Source organism: Convolutriloba macropyga, chromosome 2 (genome assembly GCF_964194025.1).
Source record: "Convolutriloba macropyga chromosome 2, txConMacr16.3, whole genome shotgun sequence".
In the NCBI taxonomy this organism is placed as follows: Eukaryota; Metazoa; Xenacoelomorpha; order Acoela; family Convolutidae; genus Convolutriloba; species Convolutriloba macropyga.
Window position 1 is genome coordinate 79,185,207 of NC_134469.1, and position 26,121 is coordinate 79,211,327.

The 26,121-nt window shown below is 34.4% G+C and overlaps 2 protein-coding genes across 3 annotated transcripts in view; both read right to left on the bottom strand.

The window, feature by feature from the left end:
• Positions 1–26,121, bottom strand: part of LOC142334765 (methylglyoxal reductase DkgA-like) — a 431,775-nt gene that overhangs the window by 221,718 nt on the left and 183,936 nt on the right. The window lies entirely within an intron of this gene.
• Positions 1–26,121, bottom strand: part of LOC142334750 (uncharacterized) — a 202,222-nt gene that overhangs the window by 91,209 nt on the left and 84,892 nt on the right. The gene's annotated exons all lie outside the window — the stretch shown is intronic.

The following is a 26,121-nucleotide window of genomic DNA, read 5'->3' on the forward strand; positions in this document are numbered from 1 at the left end:
AGGTTTTTACCCAAAAATAACGGGGAAAAGAGTGTAAAGAGTGTAAAAATCAAAAATCCCCCCCCCCCCCTAGTTCTCCGCTTAATTAAGGCTGGAAGAGTGGAATTAAAAGAGTGTAATTTTAAAAAAATAAGAGTGGAAAAAGAGTTTAAAAATAATTATTTCCACTGTTATAAATTACACTTTAATTTTTTTTGGACTCTTATTATTTCACTCTTGAAAGTAGATTATAGCAAGAGTTCAAAAACCTAGGGCGGGGGTCAATTTTTTGCTCGATCATATAGAAAAAAATGATATAAAAATAGAAATTTTCGATATTTGCACTAATTTTGTCTAATTTTGCACTAATTTGAATAGAATTTAGGCGAGTGATTTCTTAACCATTATATATATATATATATATATATATATATATATATATATATATATATTTATATTTTCATATTTTAGCAACGCATAGCACAGAAGGGGGCGATTCTTTACTAGGTACCAAAGGGGGGGGGGAGTTTGTTGAAGAGATCCCACGCATGTTCAAGTTTTCAAATGCTACATCTCTGCCGTACCAGATTTCGGATATTTTCTGTTGGGCGATCGATATATTCATCGTAGAGAATTGTGAGTGGTATCATTAGACAGCTGATCAAGCGTAGAATTTAAAATTAAAAGTTTCTTTAACATTTTTATTCGCGAAAGTGTTGGAGTCTTAAGTTTTTGTGAACATTTCATATTTGGATGTGATTTCGTTCACCTTTAGCGTCATTATTGCTCAGTTTAAGACTTTGTGAAAATTTTATTTCAAAATTGTTTATAGGATAAAATATGGACTAGTTATGTGTTCCTAAAAAACGAGCAGTGAATCCAACGAAATCTAATTCATTTTACAGTTTTTTTGCTTTGTCACTTTATTCAGAGACATGTAAAATGTTATTGGAATATTGAATCTTCATATCAAGGTTCTTTTCAGGGATTCTATTTTTTCAGGGAATTGTCAATCTTGGTTTTTACAGCTTCGACACTGTGTTTTTGTCACTTTGAATGAAATTTGTGTTTTACCTGCACTCGTTGCAAATTTGTACTCGTAAGGTTTATTCTATTTAAACGTGCAAGAGACATAATAAAGAGGAATATCTATTGCTTTAAATGTATAACTTAAATGTATAACTAGTATTTTGGAAGTATTTTTTGGAGAAAAAATTGAACGTTAACCGCTTTTTAAACTGTTTTTTGTAGATCGATGAGCTTATAGGTCAACCACCCCATGAAAGGTCCCATACACCTTTTTTGAATCGAGAACTAGTCGTGTTTTATTTTCTAAAACTGGATTTTATGGGACAGATGTTCATAAGTTTTTTTAAACTTTTATTCAAAATTTCTGGTTGTTTTTTGAAGTCTTTTCTTCCTACCACAATATGAAAAACTCTTAGCTGAAGGTTATCAGAAAAATGACCTATTGTTTTAATGGCTTCGACTGTTTCTTTCTGCACTTTTCTATTGAATTGTCGGTTTTTAGCCGTAATCTTGTCCTTTTTGTACTGCTAGGACATTATGATTATTGAATGAGCTTCCAATGGAGGTATAGGTGAATTTGTTTAATGCCTCCGTTGTAAACTTTTGGTTTTACTGGCTCTGATACTACGAGCTGTCGGTAAAATTTAGTGATTTTTTTACATTGGTTCATATTAGTTGTTTTTTTGAGGTTTTACTACAATACAGAGAGATGCAATTGATGTTGCAAAGAAAGTAAGTTTATCATATGCAAAAAATTTTCAATTACTAGATTAATCTTAAAGCTTCGGAAAAATTACAAAAAATTTTGATATTTTTTTAAATTTTGTTCCCCAAATTTTCTTTATCTTAGCTAGTTATCAGTTGCTTACTGAATACTTATCTTGTATTCTCCATGCCATTTGGATTTTGATCGAAACTGAATCATTATTTTTCTTCCGAATGTTGTATAGAAAACAATTAAAGCATGCTTTAATATAATTTTACTCATTAATTAATTTTTAAACATGAAAAGATGAGAAAAAGTATTTGCTATCAAAAACTGAGACGTCGATATTTTGGGTTCGATATATACACTTTTCATATCGCTCCGCAAAGGATATTAATCGTTCAAATTTGGCCTGATAAAAAACTTGGTATAAAGTTCTTGTCCTTGATTTGATGAAGAATTGGAACAATAAGTTCAAAACAAATGAATACTTAAAAGATGCATCAAAATTATTGTCTTGAAAAAGTTGTAGAAGTCAATTAGAACGTCAAGACATAACAAAGTAAAATGAATAAAATTTTCTTACTTGCATGCAAAATTAATCTTCAATGGGGCATAAAAGTAAACTTAAGCAACACAAACAATGTAAGCTAATTTGCCCCCCCCCCCCCCCCCAGATTTATCCGGATGCTGTCAACTTTTACAAGAAAACAAGACGTAATTAAAAATTAAGTACTGCTTTTTTGAAATCTTAATCATAATCAATAGAATTAGCTCGAAACTTAATAATTAATTGATCTAACATTTGAGTGGTCAACAGACTCCTCAATTTTGCTTCTTAGTATGCGGGCTAAGAAGATGGTTAATTAAATGTTTCCTGCGTTTCCGGCGCAGATATTGTTTCTCAAACTCTTGCAAAGATCTTGCAACTTTAAATTCATCTTGATTGCTGAAACGCTATGAGAAGGTGACGGCGAGGAAACTGTTTTTTTCACTCGGTTAGTTTTTTTCACTGTTTTTTTTCACTCTGTTTTTTTACTTGTTTGTTTCACTCGATAGCCCTAGGCGTACTCTCCTTTTGGGCTGCAACGGGACTTTTTCTCTCCTCCATTTCATATTGCGGAACCTGTTAAGAACCTATGAGCACTTTTAATTCAAATTAAAACGCAAAATGAAAAAAAAATAGTATAATTGTTGATTCGCCGACCTTTTATTGTGCTGAATAAATGAACCGAAAACATTCTATGATGAGATTGAGATTCAATATGAAATCCATGGCTCACTCAATCGTCAAAAATCATTTCAGCTACCTGAGCAACCGATTCTACGCATGTTGAACTAATGTTGAAACCGTTTTCTTCGTTTATCGAAGCTTTAACCTCTAAAAATATTTGCAGACGGCATATAGATTATCATTTTTGAAGCCAGAAATTTTCTGTGATCGATGCTAATTGAAATTTGGCGTGCATAATGACCTCTAATTTCAACGGAAAAGATGCTGAAAATGTAGGAAATAAATTCTTGTCGGGAAACCTCCAAATTTCATGAAATAAAATTTGTTCAGTCTCTTTCAGACTATCTACACTCTTTCCTCTTTTGTCTCTGCTATCTGGCAACTACTAATCAAGTTAGCAACCGGCACCCGGGTCAAATCTGACTAATGAAATTGGGCAAATGGGGTGTAAGAGGGGATGAGAATGGGTCTTCCCCTCAGATCAAATTAGCGCCTATCGCCCACCATTTCCCCCTCAAATACTAATTGAAACTGAAAGAACAGAACCCCCCCCCTTCTCCTCCTCCCCATTTTCATCAGCCCCTACCCCAATCTAGTCCTACTACCTAGCCTACCACCTTAACCCCTTTCAGACCCCACCCCATCCCACCCACCCCCCCCCCCCCCCCACGCACACACACACACACACACACACACACACACACACACACACACACACACACGCACACACACACACACACACACACACACACACACACACACACACACACAAACACACACACGCACACATACACACACACACACACACAAACACACACACACACACACACACACACACACACACACACACACGCACGCACGCACACACACACACACACACACACACCTACAATTTACCTTTTCAGCAACCAAAATTGCTCTCTTGTTTGAATTGAAATTCTTGCTAAATTCATCCCAGCTACAACACCCTATTAACAACCTCACATATTTTAGTTACATCTCTTTTTGATAATGCGTTCTCAGAATATGATCTCGTGCAGATCGTACGCCAAGTCGTGACAGGATGCTTGTATATTTATCAGGAAATCAGGAAACAAATTAATTGATTGCGAGGAAAGCAAAAACGAATCATGTTTGTACGAGAATCAGAATACCATAAAAGAGCAGCCCAATTATGACCCTATATTGAATGCTTATAGTCAAACCTTTTATGACTACTGTATTAACGCCAGTAAAAAACGAATTCTCGTCCCTTCTTTTTTGAGAAAACTGAAGCAAAATGGAAAGCCCAAATACACGAGTAGCAAAATAGGCACCGGCAGCTGCTATGCTATGCTGTCTATTCTTTCCATAACTTTAAATTTATCATCAAAAACAATTTGAAGGGTATCATGTTTTGATCACATGCTTATATATCTTCGAAAATTTTCTCTCCAAAGTATTCTCGAAAATGAAAGCGTCATTATTATTTGTACAATTATCTCGAAATGATATGACAATTTTACCTAGGCTCTGATATTTTATCTTAAAAGCTGTTTTGAAATAAATAATGTTTATGAACTCAAGAATAGACGATATATCTTTGCAAATATTCTTTACAAATGGTTACACAAAAGCATTTATATTAAAGCCTAGAACTTTAAAGTTTAGAATTTATTTAAGCTGTCGGTTTTTTATGTACTGCATTGGACTGTAGCCTTTTTGGTCATAGAATGCCCGATTTTTTGTTCAGGCGTGAAGTTATATCATGGCTTATCGTTTTGCTTGTTACTTGTATAAGAAATATGTGATTGTTGTTTAGTTTAGTCTCTTCAAAAGTTTTCCACTCAAAGAAGAGAAATCAAAAGAGAAAAACATAAGAGAGAGAGGGAAAAAAACGAAAAGAGGTGGGGTGATGGAAGTGGAAAATGAGATAATATAGAATATGATGATGAAAATTGAATATATTCTGGCTAATCTGCACCAGATGAAATTTGTGCCTGACCAGATTATCCCCATATTGATTGCCAGACTAGCCCTGCCCCATAACGCAGCCAGTGCTTAGCCCAGAATGAGGGGCCGGGCGGTGGGGGGCTGGGGTAAAGATAGAAAAACAAGCGACTGTGAATAAGAAAAAAGTGTGGGGGTAAAGAATTATGGAAAGAAAATGAAGAGAAAAAATTGTCAACAAGCTCAGCAAGCTAAGAAGAAAATGTTTTTCGTCTCTTGCTTGTTATACGACCTCCCTATCTCTCGCGATTGTCATAAAATAACCCACATCCTTGCCCACTTTTTGATCATAACCAATTTGCAATCTCTCAATCCAAATCAGTTTACTTCATAAAGCCAAGGTCATTTGGTAAAATTGGGTTGATGATTTATAAACTATATTTGGGTGTAATTTATCACTGAGACAAGCAACTAGCAGAGAATTTCTCTTCTGTAATGTTGCAGATGAATATCATTTCCAACATATCCAACATAAGAATATAATTTGAGACGAAAAATTATTTACCAACAATAGATATTCATTGTCAGTGGTCAAAAAAGTAAAGTAAAACAATGTTTGTCCCGTCAACTCTAACTGCAATCCCAACCGCACTAGTAATTCCCCAGCCCCTTATTTAAAAAATGATGCAAAAAATATTTTCTGAAGTTTTTTTTCTTTAAAAGCATAATTTTCTATTCTAGAAGCCAAATTTCAACCTTTCAAAGGAAACTAAAACTGTCACCGTTTTTACAGCATAAGTTTATTTTTTTTTCTGCAGCTGGCTATCCAACTGTGATGCAAAAGTTCATTCATATTTGACCTCTCTCCCAGGTTGAGGTCCTCGTTCAAAACGACTTATGAAAATACCCATCCAGGCAACATTTGCCTATGAAAATAACCATCCAGACCAAAAAAGCCTGTTACCCAGACTTTGCCTCGTTAACTCGTATGGTGCTGACTTTGGCTCGACCGTAAGTATCTTTTGCGTTTAAGTTACTAGTTCAAAAATCATAGCTTGTGTGTTTTTTGATCGCACCGTACCTCATGTGTGCGGTCAAAAGTGGTCTGGGTCATACACGAGGACAAACGAAAATCTCGACCTGGGTCTCTCTCTGTCTCTTACAGATTCGAGCCTTAAGTCGAAGATCAACCAAATTTGGAAGTTCTTGCATACTGAAAAAGTTATAAACGTGCAGAGAATTTAAAACGCGTTAAAAACCAGCAAAATTTTAAAAACGAGGTAAAAACGAGCTAAAGTCTGATCATGGCTGGCTATCATCTGGGTGGGTGTGGTCATGGCCGATGTTAGTCTGGATGGGTGTGATCATTAACGCACACCTCGACGTGGATTGTCTTTCTTATTGCAATAGAAAAACTATATTTTGTACATCAGAGTATATGAAGGCTGATTTGTTTTTGAGGTTGACACGAACTTTTATGATGATTTTTAAAAAACCGCTTAAACTTTTTTATTCTCTGCCATTTTTCAAACGACTTCCTGTTTCACCGGCAAACCTTTCTGGTAATTAAATTGAGCTATTTATATTTACTGTTCAATTTGAAATCAGTTTTCCAGTATAAAAATTATTCAGCGACAAGAACGTAACTGAAAAGTTGTAATCAACCAGTTTAAATTGGAAAAAATTTTCCCGAAGATTTTACATGGAATAAAAGTCTACACCATAAAAAGACTTTTTTATTTTTCTTGTGTATCTAGAGTTATTTAGCGTCAAAAGATAAACCGAATGTAAAAAAATGCAACTCCATTTCTTGGATCATCAAGTATTGCTCATATATTAACCTTAAACGCACTGAAAGATGGTGTTAAAGTGCCCACAAAAAATTCAATCTAAATTTAAGTGAGCTTCTTGGTTCAAATCGACTCTGAACACGTCACCATGTAGCATTACAAAAGCAAGTTTTAAAGCAAACAAAAACTTGAGGCCTCATTAGAATTCAATCGGAGAAGACTAAATGATTGAGGAAAGAACAAATATTGAGGTTTGAGAAACGTCATGCTGAACCAAATCTAAATTGGCGTGTGAGGAAAACAACAAATATCGCTTTAATTTTGCAGCTCAGCAAAAGGTTGCAAACATATGACTGGAGCATCAAATAACGTGTTACTGTGGTTTGTACTTTGAAAATATTTTTGAGTATTAAATGGTAAGTGTGTCTTGTTTTGAAAAATATTCATTAGCAAAAAATTGTTACGAGTCTTGTATAGAAAAATTTTCTTGAGCAAAAAATGATCTGGTACTATGTCCTGTATCTAAAAAAATTTCAGCTGCATTGAAAAATATTGCAAAATACAGGTCTGCTTTTGAGTTGCTTCCCTATAAAGTAAAGAACATTGTAAAGAACATGTAAAGAACATTGTAAAGAACAAGTAAAGAACATGTACATACGGAGACAAAGTATTGTGTGATTTTTAGAAAAACTAGTCCGACTTGATATTTGAAAAACTAAGCCTAGTAAATAGCTAAAATCCTCATTTGCTGATCAACATTAGAAATGTAGCTAATATATAGTTACAGAAGTGATCTTCGAAAAATTAAACCAATTTGGATGTAAAAGAATTTCGTTGTCTGGCTTGGGAGAACAGCGTTACTTTTGGCCTACTGTTCCCTACAGTGGAAAACAAACTGCAGTACAACTTAGTGAAAAAATTGCAAACACGCTATGAAAAACAAAGACACGATTTCGTCAAAAGCATAATCAGAAGCAGAGTCTCTATCAGAAACCTTCTTTCTTTCTCAAAATTACCAAAACACTAAAGACTCAGTTGTGTGCTGATTTAAAAATCAATGAATCGCGGAACCGTAGTAACCTGGAAAAACAAGTCAACACAGTAGTCTATCAACAAATACAAGAAATTTACAACCTTATCATCACCTCTTTCTTAGAAGAAGTGATTTGGGACAATAGGGACAAAAACAATTCTACAAAAATTTAGACGCCATTTTTTTACCACCTATCCACGGATAAAAAAAATTTTATTGATCATCAAACTTAGAATTTCTACATAACAAGAAAAAACAGAAACACTTGGAAACAGAGCAGACCGATCACAATCTCAGTTTTAATCTGGATTTGAATTTAATCCAAAAATAACAAAATTGAAAACTGCTACATATACCCTGAAAGCAAACATTCCAGCGAGACGAAAGGCAGAAATTAGATCAAATCTGAAATCGACAAGCCCTGAACGAAATAAAAAAGTTCACTAGACTTTAACCACTACACTTTTTTTCTCGTGATCTTTAATCACCTGTTGAAGACAAAGAACTTCTTATCAAAAATCTCTTACAACTCAACTTTGCACAGTAAAGCGTCAGCAGTTCACAAAAGTTCAGGTTGAACCAACTTATCGGAAACCCGAATAAATTTGTGTATCGCTTTCAGTTCATCACATTGAGTTGCTAGCATATTTAGTGCAACAGTAGATCACCGCAGCCTTTTGGATTTAAACGAAAATGGACCAAAAAAATTCTGCTAACCGGCAAAAAAATCAGCAGTCGCAGTGGGTGATATTCTGGATAGTATTATCACGCTGAAAGTTTCAAACACTCGGTGTTTTTACAGATGCATGGCTCGGGAAATTTCGAAGGGCAAATGAAGTCAAACCTCATGAATTGGTCAGTTTGGCGCATTTCAATTTTTTGTATCTGAGTTAGTGAGCGTGCTCAAAAAGTACAAAAGTTTGTGATCTGTGATCACGTTCAACATTGCAAGTGATAGTAGATAGGCTACCAGATGTTCTGAAAGAAAATTGGTGGTTTTACGTCAATGATAGGAACGTAGACTGGCATCATGTTTGATAAATGATTGGATAAATGACATTTTTTCATAAGGTGATTTCACCAATACAAGTTCAACGCAAAAGAGAAGAACCGCAACAAAAAAAAGAAGAAAACACCGTTAAGGACATCAATTTTCAATTCAAAAGCGAAGTTCAGATTTTATTAGTTGCTGTCTCAATTCAAAAAGATAGGATCATCATTAATGCATATAAGTTCCTCAATATGAGATCATCGATATCATTTATCGATGAAAACGTTCAAAAGAAGTTGAAACCTCAAGGCAATAATGTTACGCGCAAAATAGCTGACAAACACCGAATGAGGTTTCTGAACAAAGAAAAATTTCTTCTCAAAATAAATAAATGGTATCGCACTCATCCTTTTGACTGTAACTATAACAACAGGAAACGGACGGCCAGTTTCAACCAATTGAGTGTTCTACCAGACTGGAATTTGTTTGAAGTAGGCATGGCATCATTTTGTGTCAGGATGACAGTGGTATGAATTGAAAAAGGCGTGGGGTGAGCCAGAGCCAAGTCTACTTAGTAACTACTAATCAGCCTTGCCTCAGTTTTACTCACTTGGATAAAGATTCAAGAAGAACAAAAACCTTCAATTTTTTATCAAAAATCAGTCAGTTCAAACGTTGAGAAGAGATTTGAGAAGATTTCAGAGAGAATCAGATTGTAAAGGAACGTTAAGAAAGTAGTGGCATTTGCCACAGCTTTTGGTAATATACTCAAATAAGCGCGTTAAAGTGCTCCGTGTTTGAAACACTTCACCACGAAATAAAAATTACTGCTTAACTATAGCTACAAGCCAGACTTCACTTACAGCGTGGACTGATTGAAACGTTATTGAGAATTTGTGAATAACCAGTAGCCTTGACGCCGATAGTGAATCAATTATTTCTGCAAGCGCTAGCTCTCGAACTCGGCATCAAAAGACTGAGAATTTTTTGAAATAAAAACAATTAGAGAATCGGCGCAATTATACGAGTCCAAGTGTCTCATTTTTGGAGCAAATTGTTCACTAGCGCGTGCTAATCACGCTCTTAAAAAGTTTGGTTCTAACGGTATAGGAAAGCATTCCTGACATAAACACAAATTGCAAAACGAAACAATTGGATGTTGAGCTGAAAACAGAGTTACCATCTGTACTTGGGTTCCGACGAAGTGTTTTTGAGTATAGTCTTCAGGGTCTCAGACGTCCGAAAAAATACAAAAAAAATTGTTCATCAACCAAAGAACGATGCTGTCTCCTCTTTTGGAATTTGCGTCCAATCAGATTACTATTTTTATTCGGATTTCACAAAAAAAGAACACAATTTTCGAGATCATTTAGACTTACTTAAAAAGAACTGTGTTATAACTAAGCAGAACCCGCCTTAAAAGCCCAATCTTAGATAAAGTAGGAACTTGCTGTTGTGGCTTCGATGGAAGTTACTGGAATAAGTGAAAGAGAAAAAAATACTTTCATTTGTTGACGCATCTGAAGACAAGATGAGTGCAGTGGCCATTAAACATTCTCAAGCACAGGACTACTTAGCCTATTTATCCTTTTTAAATGTAAAATACCGAGTGATACCGAAGAGATATCTTTCAATACCACGCTTTCTTTTGAGTTCGCAGGTTGCAAGAACCTTTGGTCAAAATTACAAGAAAGCAATGCATGCGATGTTAGGGGACCGATCAGTTACGGATGCCGTTTTTTCAATTAAAATGTGTCTTAAGCAGACGTTGGTTTGAAGACCAGTGGTATTAACAAGTTCTAATGTAGACCATTTGATTTTTTTTTCTACTAAATCTATATTGCGCAAAAGAATTTGTTAATCATCGAAAACTGCTCTGACGAACACAAGGTTAGTGCAAACTATTTTTTGGCCAAATTCAAAAAAAAGTTTTCTTTGAAAGCCGGTGAAAATAGGAATCAAATTCAAATATGAGTGGAGTTAACTTTGTTTGGTTAGTAAACAACATTACCAAACATGAGTATTTCATTTTTGGCCGAGTTGCAGGAATTTTTGAGGGTTCTGATGGCATTTTGATCAGCAACGCTTCTAGCAAAAAATAGAGTCTACTAAGGACCTATACTGAAGCTCGCTGAAGTACTGTCAATTGACGAGTATATTTTTACAAATAAAAAGGGGCAACCGATGTTGGAGCGCAGCTAGCTGAGGCCGAGAGAACTAAAAACAGTTCTAAAGGGAAACTTACAACAGTTTGTTTGTATTTGTAGCTAATTTTGTCCACTTTCTGTTGTCATAGCAACTATTTACGTGTGGAATTGATCATAGTCAAAGCTTTATTTAGTTACAGTAACAGTAACAGACATAGTCAATTGTAAAGGGAAGAAAAGTAGGACTAAAACACCAATCCTGCAAGCACTCAACAACTACTGCCACAAACGGCTTCAATTTTTTAACTCAGCAAAATTTTTTGAAAAATAAACCGACTTGAGCAGTAAATAATGTGTCACCGTGTCTGGTTTTTACAATTATTCTTGAACAAAGAGCAACATCTAACATAAGTGTAAGTTAAATTTTTTTGCAAGATCAAGTCTTTAGTTTATTACTTTGCCTTCGAACTTGTTTCCCTATCAGATTGAATATTACAAACATAGAAGAGCAGCCGTTACACGTAAGTTGCCTTGATACACTCTGTACTAAAAATACAAAGCAACAACGACATTGGGTCTTAAGATTTTTCATGGGAAAGTAATCAGAAAAGTTTTACTGCAATGATGTTTTCCGCAAAACGTTGCTAGTAGATTTTGACAAATTAGTTGGTCGGATCTCATGTAACCAATTTTAAATCAACTGTGTTAGATTGCATGGCAGTATTTTTGCAATGACTCAAAAATATTTTGCTTTCAACGTCTCTGGAGGAGAGGATTCGGAATATTATATGCGATCACTCAATACCGATGTTGTTAGTTCCTATTTGCCATAAATGCTTTGTTTGGGAAATAAAAATATAAAGAACTTGGATAAACTCCAATTTTGCTCGTCATTTTAAAATTCGCCAAAATGGTTCCAAAATATTGGGTGATCTCCTCAAGTGGTACCTGGTCCTGCTTAGATTTAGACACTGAGAAGCTCTGGATGAGGCTCAATCCTTTGAAAAATCATTGCAAATTATAATTGGACAATCAGATACCAATTCAAATTCTCACACTGCTTTTTGACCAAAAAACAATTCATGTAAATTTTTTGCAAAAAATTTTGGGGAAGGAAAGCAAACTTTTTCGAGGAGAAAAGCATAAGTTTAATTAGATTTCACAGAAGCAAGATTTTTTTGACCAAAAACTCGGATTTTTGACAAAAAATTTAGTGAAGTTAGAGAAATAGAAATAGAAATAAAACAGAAAAATTTAACTTTTCCTTCACTCTATGTTTGGATTTTTATGCCAGCAGAGAGTTTGTTTGTTCAGACGATTTTTTCCAGTTGATTTCCAGGGAAAACCCTATAAAATAAACCGTTTTTTGATCAGCTAATTTAAATCTTCGATTTCTCGAGGGAAATTAAAGTTTCAAATATTTCACAACAATTGTGGTGCTACAGTTACTCTTAACATGCCGAATATTAGTATTCTTTGAAGTTTAATTGATACATTTATCTAATGCCGTTAATTGTTCTAACTGGAACCAGTAAAGCCAAAACTAATTAAGTTTCTGTAGAAAGCCATCTAGATTTGATTTCAAGTATCGATAAATAAATTTTGATACATGAGGGCTTGGAACATGTTAGATCAAATATTATCATTTTGCTTTGTTTGGTTTCAGAATTGGACAAAAGGCAGAAAAGTGGCGCAAACAAACCTTGTTGGCTATCAGAGAAATTGAAAACCTCAAACCACGACCTTTTTCATCAAAAACAACACTTTTGGAAAAAAATCGATAAATACTCTAGGCTGTTTGAGATTTATTTAAGTGATAACTGTTTATAAGTCAATGTTTCATTGTTAATTCTAATCGGAGCATATATATATTTTTTTAAAATTGCAGACAAATGTTTAATAGTTTGCAACCACAGATGTTTTATCAATAGGTCATGATGCAATTGTTGCGAACTTTAAAAACCGACAATAGCTCTACCACTAAAGATCTAATGATAGTTTTGTTACGATCCCATTTGTAGGTCGAACTAAAAGCTCATCTGTTTTACTGATTCTTGGTCGAACAAAGTTTTCGACATAAAAATAAGATACGCACATCAACACTGTACAGCTTTGAATATTTCAATGTCACAATTTTTTGGTATTCGTTATTTCGAGAAATTAAAAAGTTAAGGGTTTTGCGAAAATTCGGCGGTTTTCCGATATTTTGCAAATTTCCAACGTATAACTCCTCCGATTGTGAAACAAGTTTCGAATGAATTTTAAATTTCTAAGATGTCAGTTTTGAATTTTTCAGTTCTATAGAATGAACGATAGAAGAGAGTTGTTAATTGTTTTGCTTCACCTTTCTTAAAAAATTTTATTTAGATTAAAAAATTGGCTTTTTCCCTTGCAAAACGGCACCAAATCAGCTTTCTTATGACCGTTCTGTCCTAAAGTGCATAAGAAATGAATGAAAACGACGAGTTAGATCTTTGTCAAATCAAATGGAGGCTTTATATCCCGTACGTTTTCATGTTCTCGAACTTAACTGTTTTCGAAAAATTTGTTGGATTTTTGACATTTGTGCCTACAGTGTTATCCTTTTAATTGAATTGAATTTTTCTCTCCTTAATGACAGGTAACATCTGCTTTCTGTTTAAATAGAAATTAATTTATTTGTTGGCTTTGGTTTTAGCTAATGTTTTTTTAAGTTTGCTATTAAACCTGGAGTTTTTTTCCGTATTTGTTGGTTTTCATTTATTTCAATTATATTATTGAAATGATACATTGTTGTTGTTTTTTCGATCTTGGGCATGGATTATTTTTTCTGTTTTTTTATTGAATTTGAAGCACTAATTTTTAAGAGCATACTGATATGTGTCAAACGTCTTTTTTGTCTTTTCTTTACTTTGTTTTCACTGAACCTCAACAAAGGTAGTAGATGTTTTCAAGAGAGCGCAGCAAAATATTATGTATTATACAGCACACTGTAATTAGCTGTTATAAACTTAACACCAGGAGTATTCGAAGAGCTCTCCTTTTTTCTGTTTTATTCTCCAATTTTTTGGTTAGTTTTCTGGTATATGCGGTTAAATGCTTCGCTAACTATTAAAGGATGTTTTAACGGTATATAGGTTGACAGTCCGAGCATTAGATGATTATTTTAATTTGCAATTGAGGTCCTGTGTTGATACGATGAACATTCTTTGTCCTTACTTTTTTCTTACAATCATTTGAGAACGCTCAAAGAAGTCACAGAGTGACTTTTTTGTTAATTTCTACCGCTCAGTAACTGAGTTTTTAACTACACGCGTTTTGATATTTAGTTCAACCGTCTAAAAATTGTTTTTGCGCTTATTGGCTTTACCTGACTCATTAAAATGACTCCTGGGCTCACTTTTTACATCCAAGTTTAAAAGGATAAGTTAATTGAAAAGCATTAGTTTTTGCTATTTTTATTGAAAATTGGGATCTATTTTGTCTCCCCCCCCCCCAGCTTAGTGAACATATTATTTGCAGCTGGGGTACATAAAAACACTGGGGGCCGAAACAGAATGGATCAAAAAATTGGATAGAAATTGAGTTCAGAATCTCATTTTTCATTTTGTTTGCAAAACTGTTCATTTAACTAGAATCTTTTCGATTTCTTTTTGCCAAATACTTTTTTCTGTTCCGTTTTTGTAAATCCTAAGGAGAGAAAATAGTATAACTTTCCCGGTATTAACATCACTGGTATACAAAAATTCAGTCCTTATTTGAGAATCCATCATCTTTAAAATTACAATCAGCATGAACTACTTTCTAATAATTTAAAAGTTTGCTATCTCTGCCTCATTTGGTTAAGAATTAAGCCAAAAATTAAAAATTAGGATGAGCTGGGTTGGAACATTATGTGCAAACGCAGATTACAGAGCCTCCTTGTTTTAATTCGGGTAAAAAAACGCCATGATTGTTTCAGCTTTTAGACATTTCAAGTTATGCGCACAGGTAATAAACATTCTAGTAGACTGAATGTGGTCTAAATTGTTACAGACTGAAACGCCTTTTATGGCCACGTTCAATTGCATCCTTTGAAGCACTGTTGTTAAAAGCGCATGTCAAGATGACAAAAGTGTTTATTTTTACACAAGTACAGAACACTGCTAATGTATACAAAACAAGACAAAGAATTGAGTAGATGGTTACCTACACTGAAATGATAGCGTATTTGCAGTAAGAGGGCAAAAATTGAGGAGAGTGTCGGAGTGGGGGGGGTGGTTGGGGGTGGAATAAGAAGATGAAACGAAGGAGAGGATTTGCATTTCAAAGTCAACTCAAAATCCAATTTCGGTGTCCTCACTTTACTTTGACTAGTAACACAAAATTAGGGGAAACTAATTTAAGCACAATTTTCACTTCCAAGCCAATCTACCTGCAAATTCCCCCCTCCCCCGGGTTCAGCCTTTGAACCCAATTCACAGTACACACACACACTTGATGGGCAGAAATAGCAGGATAGTTAGCTGAACTAATCGAACATCGTACATCTATCTATAGACATAAATAAACACATAAATGGTTAAGTACGAAATAGAGTATGTATTATTAAGTTCATTGCAAAGAATGCGCGCTACCCTTAAAAAATTTTTCAGCATAATCGATCTGAAATGAATACCCCTCAAACAAGCTAATACCGGCGACTAGCTAGCTGGTGACCTAATTATTTTTTCATTAATCGGGTATTTTTTGTTTTAATATGAAAAGAACTTGGAAAAAACGGCTCCGATCACAACAAATACCAAATCAGTCAAAATTGTAAGATGGTAGCGATCAAAAATTTAGGACAAAATCCCATTTTTGAAAGTAAATTTAAACAAGAACTGCAGCATTCGAGACACCTTAAAAAGCTTTTGGATTTTGGGGAAGAATAAGGTTTGGTGGGGTTTTCACGTGCAAGCTTCCCATGATATTAAAATGTTTTCAAAATTTCAGTTATTATAGTTATAAAAAACAAACTGAACAAATCTTTCACAGGACAATTGACTTTTGTTTTTAAAAAAGAAGCCAAAAACATTTCTACTAAAAACTGATGGTGTAACTGTGTCTCTAATTTGAAATGCTCCCAAAAGACCAAAAATTTTGTTGATGCCAAACGTGTTGCAACATCTAAATATCTCTGTTTCTAGCCCTAATTACAATTCGGTGATCAGATAGACTCACTTTTTATATTACCAATAGCTTCCTACCATTAATGCAAATTTTATTTAGCAAGATATCCTCATCATTTCCCAATAGTGCGCATTTCCTTCTAAAAAAGACCAATTCGGTTTTAAAATTGAATGAAACATCAATGCGTTGCATGTATAGACCTAACGGATACGACCGTCAACAACTTTTTCGTTATTTATTATTTAGTGCAACCATAAGCAAATAGTTTGAAGACTAAAAAATCACAAACAAACATATCCTGCGTCAAGCTTTGGCGCTTTCTATTGACAAACGAGCGAGCTAGATCGCAAACTTGTCCATGATCAAGGGAGATCATATAACTGTCTAACAGCATGAAAAAGAACAGTTTAAAGACAGTTTGAACGCCCTATAATATCGAGTCATGTAAAAACCATATGAAAAACGGCAAGTAATTTATCTGTTTTATCATTTCCGACTGTTCATGTCTAACAAGAGCTCAACTGTTTTTATAATATTTTCGTAAAAACCAGTCAACCTATTTATGTTAGCTGAAATTAATTGTGGAAAGCTTAACGCGGATAATAAAACCGAGCTGCCCATTTTAACTAGTCAATTTTCTTTGATATCCGTTTGTCAAAATTCGGCCTGCAAAATTTCTTTAGAACAGAGTATCCAAATTTCGTATCTCCATATATTTTTAGAACACCAACAAGGAAGCTCGGCAATGTGCGTTTGCACTTAGTGTCCTGGCCCCACTCATCTGTATTTTTGACCTTATAGTCTTCCACATGAGGGGTCTTCCAAAATGGACTTCCAAAATTCACCTTAATGTCTACATTTATAAAAAACACAACAACAGAGTCAAAAAGGATTTAGATAACAATTAAACTAAACAAATTAACTTGTGCATTACGAAAATTATATCAGATATGTATACATGTTTTTAATGAGACTCCGTAACAAAAAGGGCAGCAGAAAGGGCAAAGTTCGAAAAAATTGCATTTGTGAAAACAGTTATTGAACTAAATAATTAAAAGCATTAGGTCTCACCTGAAAATATTAAAAACACTAATCTATACGTTCTGAGGTATAATTGAGGAAAAAATTAAAACTTGTCAATTTATGTCGCATAAAAAAGCAATTCATACCTGTCATGATCCAGATTTTGAAACGCGACTACAAAAAGAATGAAGAAAACAGTCAAAATATTCCTCACGAACAATCGAATAACTTAAAAAGAAAACGATGGTGCAGCCGTTTAAACGGTATTCTATAACGTTAATGCAGGACGTTATACAGCATAAACAATCAACCATAAATGGGAATTGATCAGCTAGTTTAAATTAGAAAAACATCAGCCCGGGTTGCTTACAAGGCGGGAAGTTCACTTAGTGATTACACAAAAAAATAAATTAAAAAAATGGCCGATTACTTCAACTATCGGTGCAAATTTATTGTGATCAAGTTACTAGGAACAAAAATTGCAACCTTGTTTCTATTTAGAAGGAAAATAATATAAAGAGACTTTTATTTTGTTGTGGAGCAAAAGCTCCCTTGTCTCTGCTAAATGTTGTTTTGACCGTAGTACGTATCTCTCGGAAAATACTACAGCATTCATGTGTCCAACAAAAAATAAGGGTGAGCTGACTGATGTCAAAGATTAAAGACTGCTTTCTGTTAAAACTAGGCTCTCTGACAATTCTGACAAAATGAATCCAAACAATCAGTTTTTGATTTCATTGTATTGTTCAAAAATCGGAAGTTTTTTCTACCAAAACAAGCTGTATAAAAAGGATCAAGTGGCAACATTTTGATGACGCATGCAGTTAATTAATTTGGAATTTTATCAGGTAAAAAGCCTAACTACCAAGAAATAGTTTCAAAAAAAATGATGCATTGAAAAAATTGAGCAAATAACGGAATCTTGGCAATCTTTGCCCATAAAATTACCTTTTTGATTAACAGCAGAATTAAGCAAAGGCAAATCTTAACAAGTTTCTCTCGCCGTCAATTTTATTTAGGATTTGAAATCCTTATGCTTCACCAGCGTTTTTTGGTCATTTTTGACAAACGATCTCTTTTGCGGACAGACAAAAAATGTCATCATTGAAAAATCCTGTAACAATTTAATCAATATTTGATGACATTTCATAAACCTATCTGTTCTCGAGGGAAAATAGAGGACTAAAGTTTTCACGACTTTTTAAGGTTTCGGCTTTTTTCAAGTTTTCTTTAATTTTATGTGATGCGCTTATAACAATTAGATTTTCTTTAGAATGAGGATGCATAAAGAGAGAGTTCTGGCGAAAATTGAAAATGGAAAATATTGGTTGAAAAAATGTAATCACAAAAAATATCTGGAAAGTTGGCCTAAAATAGCATACAAATAGCGCTAAAAATTTTCTAAGAAACTGAGTTAAACCAACTTTACCCTTTTTCTTTCCTAATCCTTTCTATGAAACAGGGTAAGTAGATTACAGGTAACAGAATCTTTCGTTATTCGAGCTTTTAATTGCTTTCCGCATGAGGATACATAGGATTTATTTGCCACAGCTTATCATATTTGCCTTTATTTTTATTTTAAAAATTTATTTCAATTGTGCTCTTGATAATGTTTCTGATACACTGTTCAAATTACCTTGAAAACAATAGCAGAATATCTTTTAACTGGAAAAAAATTTAGAAACCGCCTATTTGTCTGAAACGGAAGAAATCAATGATTAATTGCAAAATTATGTGTCAGAACCAGACTTTTTTTACAATTTTTAGTTTTCTCAATAATCATAACCATCGCAAAACTCATACAAGTCATACAAAATTGCTTGATCCAAATTTGTGAGCAAAAATTGCGGCTTTTCTAGGCGGGTATTTTTAAGCTTTTTTCTATTAAAATGATTTGAATTTCGTTTGATGCATTCTCTTTTTCTAAAGATATGTTCAAAGTTTCCTGTTTTGGATATCAATACGAATTGAAATCAGGGTTGTATTTTTGGATATCAATACGAATTGAAATCAGGGTTTCAAAAAGCTCAAACCACAGAAAATTTATAGATAAATTCTAAAATTTTTTTTGAAGTGGTTGAAAGTTTGGTGTTAGAACAATTATCCAATTTTTAATCGCCCATTGTTTTTTCTTGGGCGCCGATTTGACTGCGGACTCAATTTTCTGGTAGAGACAGCTAGTAAAAAGTACTGCAACTGTCCTAATTTTGCATAGTTTTGTTGTGGTCTCTCCTTCAATGAGCAAAGAAATGTTTCTATAAAAATGACGATACTTTTTAAAAGAAAACATTGAACGAAGTGTCAAAATTTACATTTAAATTGGCCGCAATTTATTCTCCTTTTGAACTTTTGTTGCCTAATCTCAATAATTACAGCTCATGTTGGCAATCTAATGAGACTTTAATGAAAGCAGTTTTTTGTTTCTGTTGATTGCCAGCGATTTTCATGATTGAGTATGAGATCACCTCGTCTATTGAATTTTGAGTTTTAACAGTATATGATGTTAAACTGATAATCTGAAGCTTAAACTGATTAAAAGCGGGTTTTTGTAAAAGCGGGTCCAAATTATTTATTGCAAATGTTTAAATTTTCGTTATATTTCCATAAATGTGATATCTGTAAACTGTTTTCATGAACCGTGAAGCTCCAAATTTAGCCTGATATTGATGTTTTTAATATTTTGTAGCTGAATGGCTATATGAAACCTGTGATAGGATTCCTATAGAGGTATCAGCAACAATTTTTGATGTTTTCACTTTAGATTAAGCTGTTTTTCTCACATTGACGTTACTTCTTCCGATAGAGTATTACTTGTTTTTGATGTTTTAGCGCTTTGGTCGCCTTTTGTTGAATTTTCAGGTTGACTTATCGATGCGAGCTTTCGTTTGATGGAGATTTCTCTGCATAGATAAAGAGGTAAATTGTTTAAAAAAAATTGATATTTTTTTGCCTGCAATTGCACTTCTAGTTTGTTCTCTCATTCATTTTCATCGAGGAAAATTCTAATTAGCACCGCATGCTTTCTATTGTTGGTTGTTTTGAACGGTTTAGGAACTTTAACGTGTTTTTACGATTCATTATCTTTGACGCCACCAATTTTCAAAGACAATTTTAAAATTCTTTTTTTTTCGTCTTTCTTATCGATAGTCCTACTACAATGTGTTCATTGGTTTTCATTTTAGCTTTTGTTTAGTTTTGGAATCAGAACGGTGGTTTAGAAGGCGGCACCCCAATGTTTTCTAAAAGGAGTAGGAAAAAACACGATCCTTTTTTTAATTAATTATTTTGATTTGTTCATTTCTGTCTATGTACTGTTATAATTATATGTTACCTTGAGATCATAAAGAGTGACACTTGTCTGGCTATAACTTGTCCTGCTATGAGTTTTTTCGTCAGAGAAAAATAAGTTTCGCCCTACCACATTTAGCACCCTATTCTACATTTTGGGTCACACTTTGATAATGTTGCAAGCTAATTTCGCTATTCTCTCCAAAAAAATTAATAGAACTAAAAAGGTCTGTTACTCAACAAAAACAATTTGTAATGACAGGATTAAATTCCAAAAAATTAAATAAAAAATGAAGTGAAACCAAAAAAATAAACCCATAAAGCCCAATTTTTAGATGCTCGTTAACTGAACTTTGTTTTACATCGAGGTCATAAAAATCAATTGCATCCGCTTTCTGGCAACCTACCGTGTATGTTTTTAAGAGTGAAATACTTAGTCATCGACTTGAAATCTATCTTTTTCGAAGCACTTTTATAACATACAAATGAAAAGACAAAAGTTTCAAAAAAACTGTTGACGGAGATAAAGATCTATAAAAATGAAAGATCGTTTGCTGTGGCTGTTTCAGCTTCCAATAAAAAAATATTCGTTTAATGCGTTTCACCTCTAACCCCTTTTTAAAAACTGCTTATTTATTAGGCTAGAGAACTTAATGTGCGTGAAGCAAAGCGAATGTCATTTCCGTTATAATGTTTTTCTTCAAACATTGAAAAGCACTCGATTTATCTTGCATTAAAATTGAGATTGAAATCGGAAAACTCTTGACAAACTTCTTGACAAAAAAGCATCAGTTTTTAACAAATTAACGGTGCCAACAGTTTTGAAACGAAAAACGAGTGCTAAATATATCGCGGAGTTTGTGCTGTCAACCACAAAATCAACAAACATTTTTCAAACAATCGCTTGGATGTCTATCGTAGGGGAACATCAGGTTGAGGTCCTCAAACTCTCAACTTAAAATTATTATTTATAAATTTAAACATTTAAAATTAAGTTTTAAATGCATTGACTTTAAACTCACTTTGACATGGTAGAGATTTGACAAAGGAGTTCTTTTTATTTCTTTTTCTCTTTTACCCTTCTTCCGTCCGCACCACTTTTAACTCTGATGTGGTAGGTATTTTATTCGCTTGATCTTAATTACCACACTAGAGCTAAACCTATTCTATTGTAGCGACCTTAATTACGTGCTAGAATAAGTCTCAGTATATGCTCACAATGTTCTTTGCTAATTTCCAAATCTATGTGTTATTTGCTAGAAAATAAAATTGGTTAGATACAAAGATTAATTAGTGAATAGACAGAAAGGATAGAGCACAATTAGGGGGTAAATCTTACTCGAAAATATGGTGGGATATCTAATCTTAATCAATAAATTGAATCCATCTTACTGCTGGATGTGAACATTACTCTAACTCTATTTTTTCTATAAAATTGGCAGACTTACAATCGCTGCTGATATTTCCCTCTTAGTTGAGGAGTAGATATTTCGCTCTTAGAGCAGAGAGAGGAAGAGAGAGAGAAAATTTTTTGGTGAAATTCAAGCGGCTTAAGTTGCGCTGGTTGAGTTGGAGAACTGATTTCCTTCAGCAGCAAGCTCTAGGCTCGTGCGTGTTTATACATGATTCAACACGATTAAAAAAAAACAAGACTTATGACTAGCTCCGAATCAATTCCTAGGTCATTCGTGGAGCCGACTATTACTCGTCTTTAGTCATATATTCGTTTCAGGCTTGTTGCTGAAGAACGGCCTGGATAGCTTCAGTATCCTTCACTTAGTACGCGTATTAATAGCGGCAGTGAATCAGCCGGTATGGCCTGCTCCATAGTGTATTAAATAATACACAGCAGTATTTGGCTATGAATAATGTATTCATTCACTCAACGCAATTTACGCAGCATAGCTCTCTCTTAATATTCCGTCAGTTTAGACTAAGTCTAAAGTGTTCACAAAGTCGACGGTTAAATAATTATACTCTCTGTAGTATCAGTAATTGCGGCGGCAATTATCCAATTAGCAATACTACAGCTCACCCCGGTTTAAAGAAGAGAAAAATTGTGCTCTATCGTACAAAGTTTACATTAAGAGTATTAAGGAACAATAATAGTTTTTACAAGAAGTTGCAAAGTAGAAAGCAACATATTAAAATAAAAACACGTTAAAAGTTTACAACTTTGAGATACTGATGAGGGTTACTAGGTATAAAATTTTAAACAAATTTGCAGTTTACATATTAGTTTACAAATAGAGACTGGATAGCAAATACACCAGTTATGAGACTAATAAGATTTAAAAACCGGTTGGTGATTAAGAGTAGAAATACTAGAATATATGCTCGTTGGAGAAGTTTACAAAAGTTAAGACTATTAAGATCAATGGACAGCAATGATACTGTGCGACAAAATTAGTAGCCTTTAAATGGAAAATTTCATGAGACACATAAACAAAGTAATAGTGAAAGAGTTGGTTGGTTACAAGTACAGCAAAGACGAAAATGAGTCTTCAAATATTAATGTGAAAGGAAGTTTACAAAATCAGAAATCAATGTTAATTGTTCTTTATAAATTTTAGCGCTTTCAATTCTTTTGCAAGGCTTTGATTGGCTTCAATGAGCTCATTTGACTTCTTGATTAGAGTCTTCAGCTGGGTATCTCTAATTTCCAAGGTTTTCGAGCAAACAACCAACTTTTTTCTCATTAATTCTTTCTCGTTGTTGGTTGTTTTTGCGGAAATTTGGAGAGTGCTCAGTTGGCTCTGAAGGTCTGCCAGTGCATTCTCCGACTCCCACAGTTGTCTCCGGAATGTGGAGTTCTCAACCACTAAATCTGTAGTGGAAATTGTTTCGGCCATATTTGTGGTGTTTTCTGGGAAGGCTGTAAGGTTTGAAAAAGGGACGTGAATCCTACAGCCTAGCGTCTTGTGAGCTACTTCATAAGACCTTTCGTTGGCATTTCTGGAGCGAAGTCTCCACAGGTTCATTGCTGGTACCAACGAAAAGTCAGGGATCACCGGTAGGGTGTCGGTGGGAACAGTGATCGTCTGGCCGGTAACTTTATTTTTAATCACTGTTTCCTCTGACAGACACCATTGGTTACAGTCCATTGTGAGGGAATAATCCAACGACTTAACGAATTTCGGATTATTGTCTAACGGATGCATCTCTCTCATCCGTTGATGCTCCAGCCTCTCTTCCTTCAAAGGAAAATCTCTTCCCTTGGGCAGTCCGTCGTCTATGGAACTGTGAATAGGCTGAAGAGGTGCTTGATGAGAGTTGGTTTTATGTCCAACTGTGGTTTGTTGATGTTGATGGGGCTCATGCTGTTGTCGGTATTGTTGTTTATGTTGGTGTTGATGTTGTTGTTTATGTTGTTGTTGTTGTTTGTTGAAATGACCACGTTGACGCGGATGGATTGCTCTAGGCTTCTTTGCTAGAGGTGGAAGATCACTCATCCAGTTTGTGATGGGGTCATACTGCTCCACTGGCAGTGTGGGGGTTGTGATTTGGTAGGATCTTTTCGACATCTTGTCAAACATAAATAAAAATACATTTACAAAGAAAGGTTAAAACGAAATTTAGCTGTGCTGAAAAGAAAACAATCGTACTTTCTAACGTACCAACAAAATCATACTCTTAGAGTACAGGAATACAATCACACATTACGTGCAGAATCAATTTTTGCGAAGCTCCCACCGGGGTGGAAAGAAGGAAAAGACAAACTTGAAGGAATTGAAATGTGGAAAACAATCTCCGTTTTGAAAATCGGATTATCCTAGTAACCAAAAAATTATTTGTTTAAAGCTTTGAATCAGATTGTGTCAGATTTAACTGACTAAATCGGGTTTCGGACCTCGTGGCTTCCCTCCGTGCGACGACCCGCGCAGCTGGGTTTTTCTTTGTGTTGCAGTATATACCTGCTAGTGATGAAGGGTCGTTAGATGAGGAGGAGGAGGAGGACTTCTATGAGGAGGCCAACAGAGAGGGTGATGACGAAGGAGAGAAGAATAAGAATTGGGAAATGAATGGGGTGCATTGTTTAGGAATTTTCCGACCAAACGTCGTGGGGGTTGATCTTCTTCAAACAAATGGGGCAATTTTGTTTCTCTTGGGCACAGGGATTACACACAAAATGTCCAAGGTTCTGGTGACATTTTATGTGCGGGTGAGTGGAGGAGGTGACACATTTCTTTATTTGGTTGCAGCAAAAACATCGATAATAAAAACTAAGGGATATCGTATAAATGTGGCGGAGGCAAAGGGGGCAGTTTGGTTGGGAGGAGTGTTTTAGTAAGTTAGTTCTGCAATCAGTGCAAACTAGGTGAGGGGGTTGGTCTCCGTCGGAAGGGTGCAATTTTTTCCAGCATGAAGTAATTCTTAAACAAATGGGACATTCATCACGATATTCGACAATGGGGGGGCGTGATGAGTTCTGGAGGGAAAAAACTATTCGAAAGGATAAACAATTTCCCATTTCAAAAATCTCGAGATGGATAAATAGTTTCGTTATTGAAGTTGTTTGGGGGATTTAATTGATCTAATTTCAATAAGAGCGATTTTTCGATTTTCAAAAAGAAATTCCAATGGGGTGAAAGAGGGGTTAGGATTTTCGTTAAACTTTGTTGGGTATCAATATTAACATAATAAATTATTAAGGAAGGGGAGGTATAGTTGTCAGTCTCTATAAAGGAACGTTTAATGTCAGTTATTCTGACTAAATGCTGGTTTAGGTGAAAGATCATAATTAAATTAATTTATTGGTTTCTGTTGAGATATTTCTAGCACATTTGGATTCGTTTTCGAGTAGGTAAAGGAAATAGTTCCAGTAAACTGAAGTGGGGTAGATTGAGAGGGTTGATTTTTTCTGGGTTGTGACGTTCTTCAGGTTTACTAAAATAAATGCTTGAAGGGAAGGTTCAGTTTCGAAGGTTTTCACGAAACTACAAATTTCAACTAATTCTTGGTTTAAAAGGAAAAACATGATTTAAAATAAGCAAAGAGGGTACTTAATTGTTAATTCAGCGTTTGAATAAAAAGATAAGAATAGGGCTATTTCGAGTATCTGGGGGTGACTAATTTTTAAATTTATATAGTGATTTAAAATACTGTGGGGTTGTCGAATGTAAATTATGAAGGAGTTATGGGTGGTGGATAATCCAAGGATAATATATTTTATGTTATTTAATTTAAGGGTAAGGGATCTATTCTGTATGTTAATCATTACCAGTTGGAGATATCAATGGGGATCTGATCTAAATTTTGCTCTGAAAGCATCAAAAAAAAGTTCCAATAGGGGGAAAAAGCTGGTATTGTTATCGAACCTTCGTCCCAAGAGTCTACAAAATCAAACAAAACTTCTAGAGTGGGGGTTACTTGATAGGGAAAATGGATAGTAAAAGATCGATTAATCTGATAAGGTCTTACTAAACTGCCTTGATAGTAAAAGTACATTCCAAAACGATAATTTCGTGCTGATAGATTCCGAAGTGTTTGCAATGTACTTGTGAATACGTTTGAATCTCTGAAACGTTTAAGAAATAAGGCAAAATTTGTTAAAACGTATAAAATAGACAATAAATTAATCAGTTCCCGTAGGGACTACTGAGGATCGGGGTGCCTCATTTTATAGAAGAAAGTGGATGTTGCTTCCTAAATCGAGTAGACCATATTCACAATCAAGTAAAAATTCCTTAAGAGTATAAAATTTTTCGTGGTCTGAATAAATTAATATGTCTACTAAGTCAGAAAATTTTGGTGCGCTAACTTTTAAATGCACTAAATTTTCATAAGCAGGTGTAAAAGAGTAATATAGATGTCCATAAAATTCGTGAAACTTAATAAATAA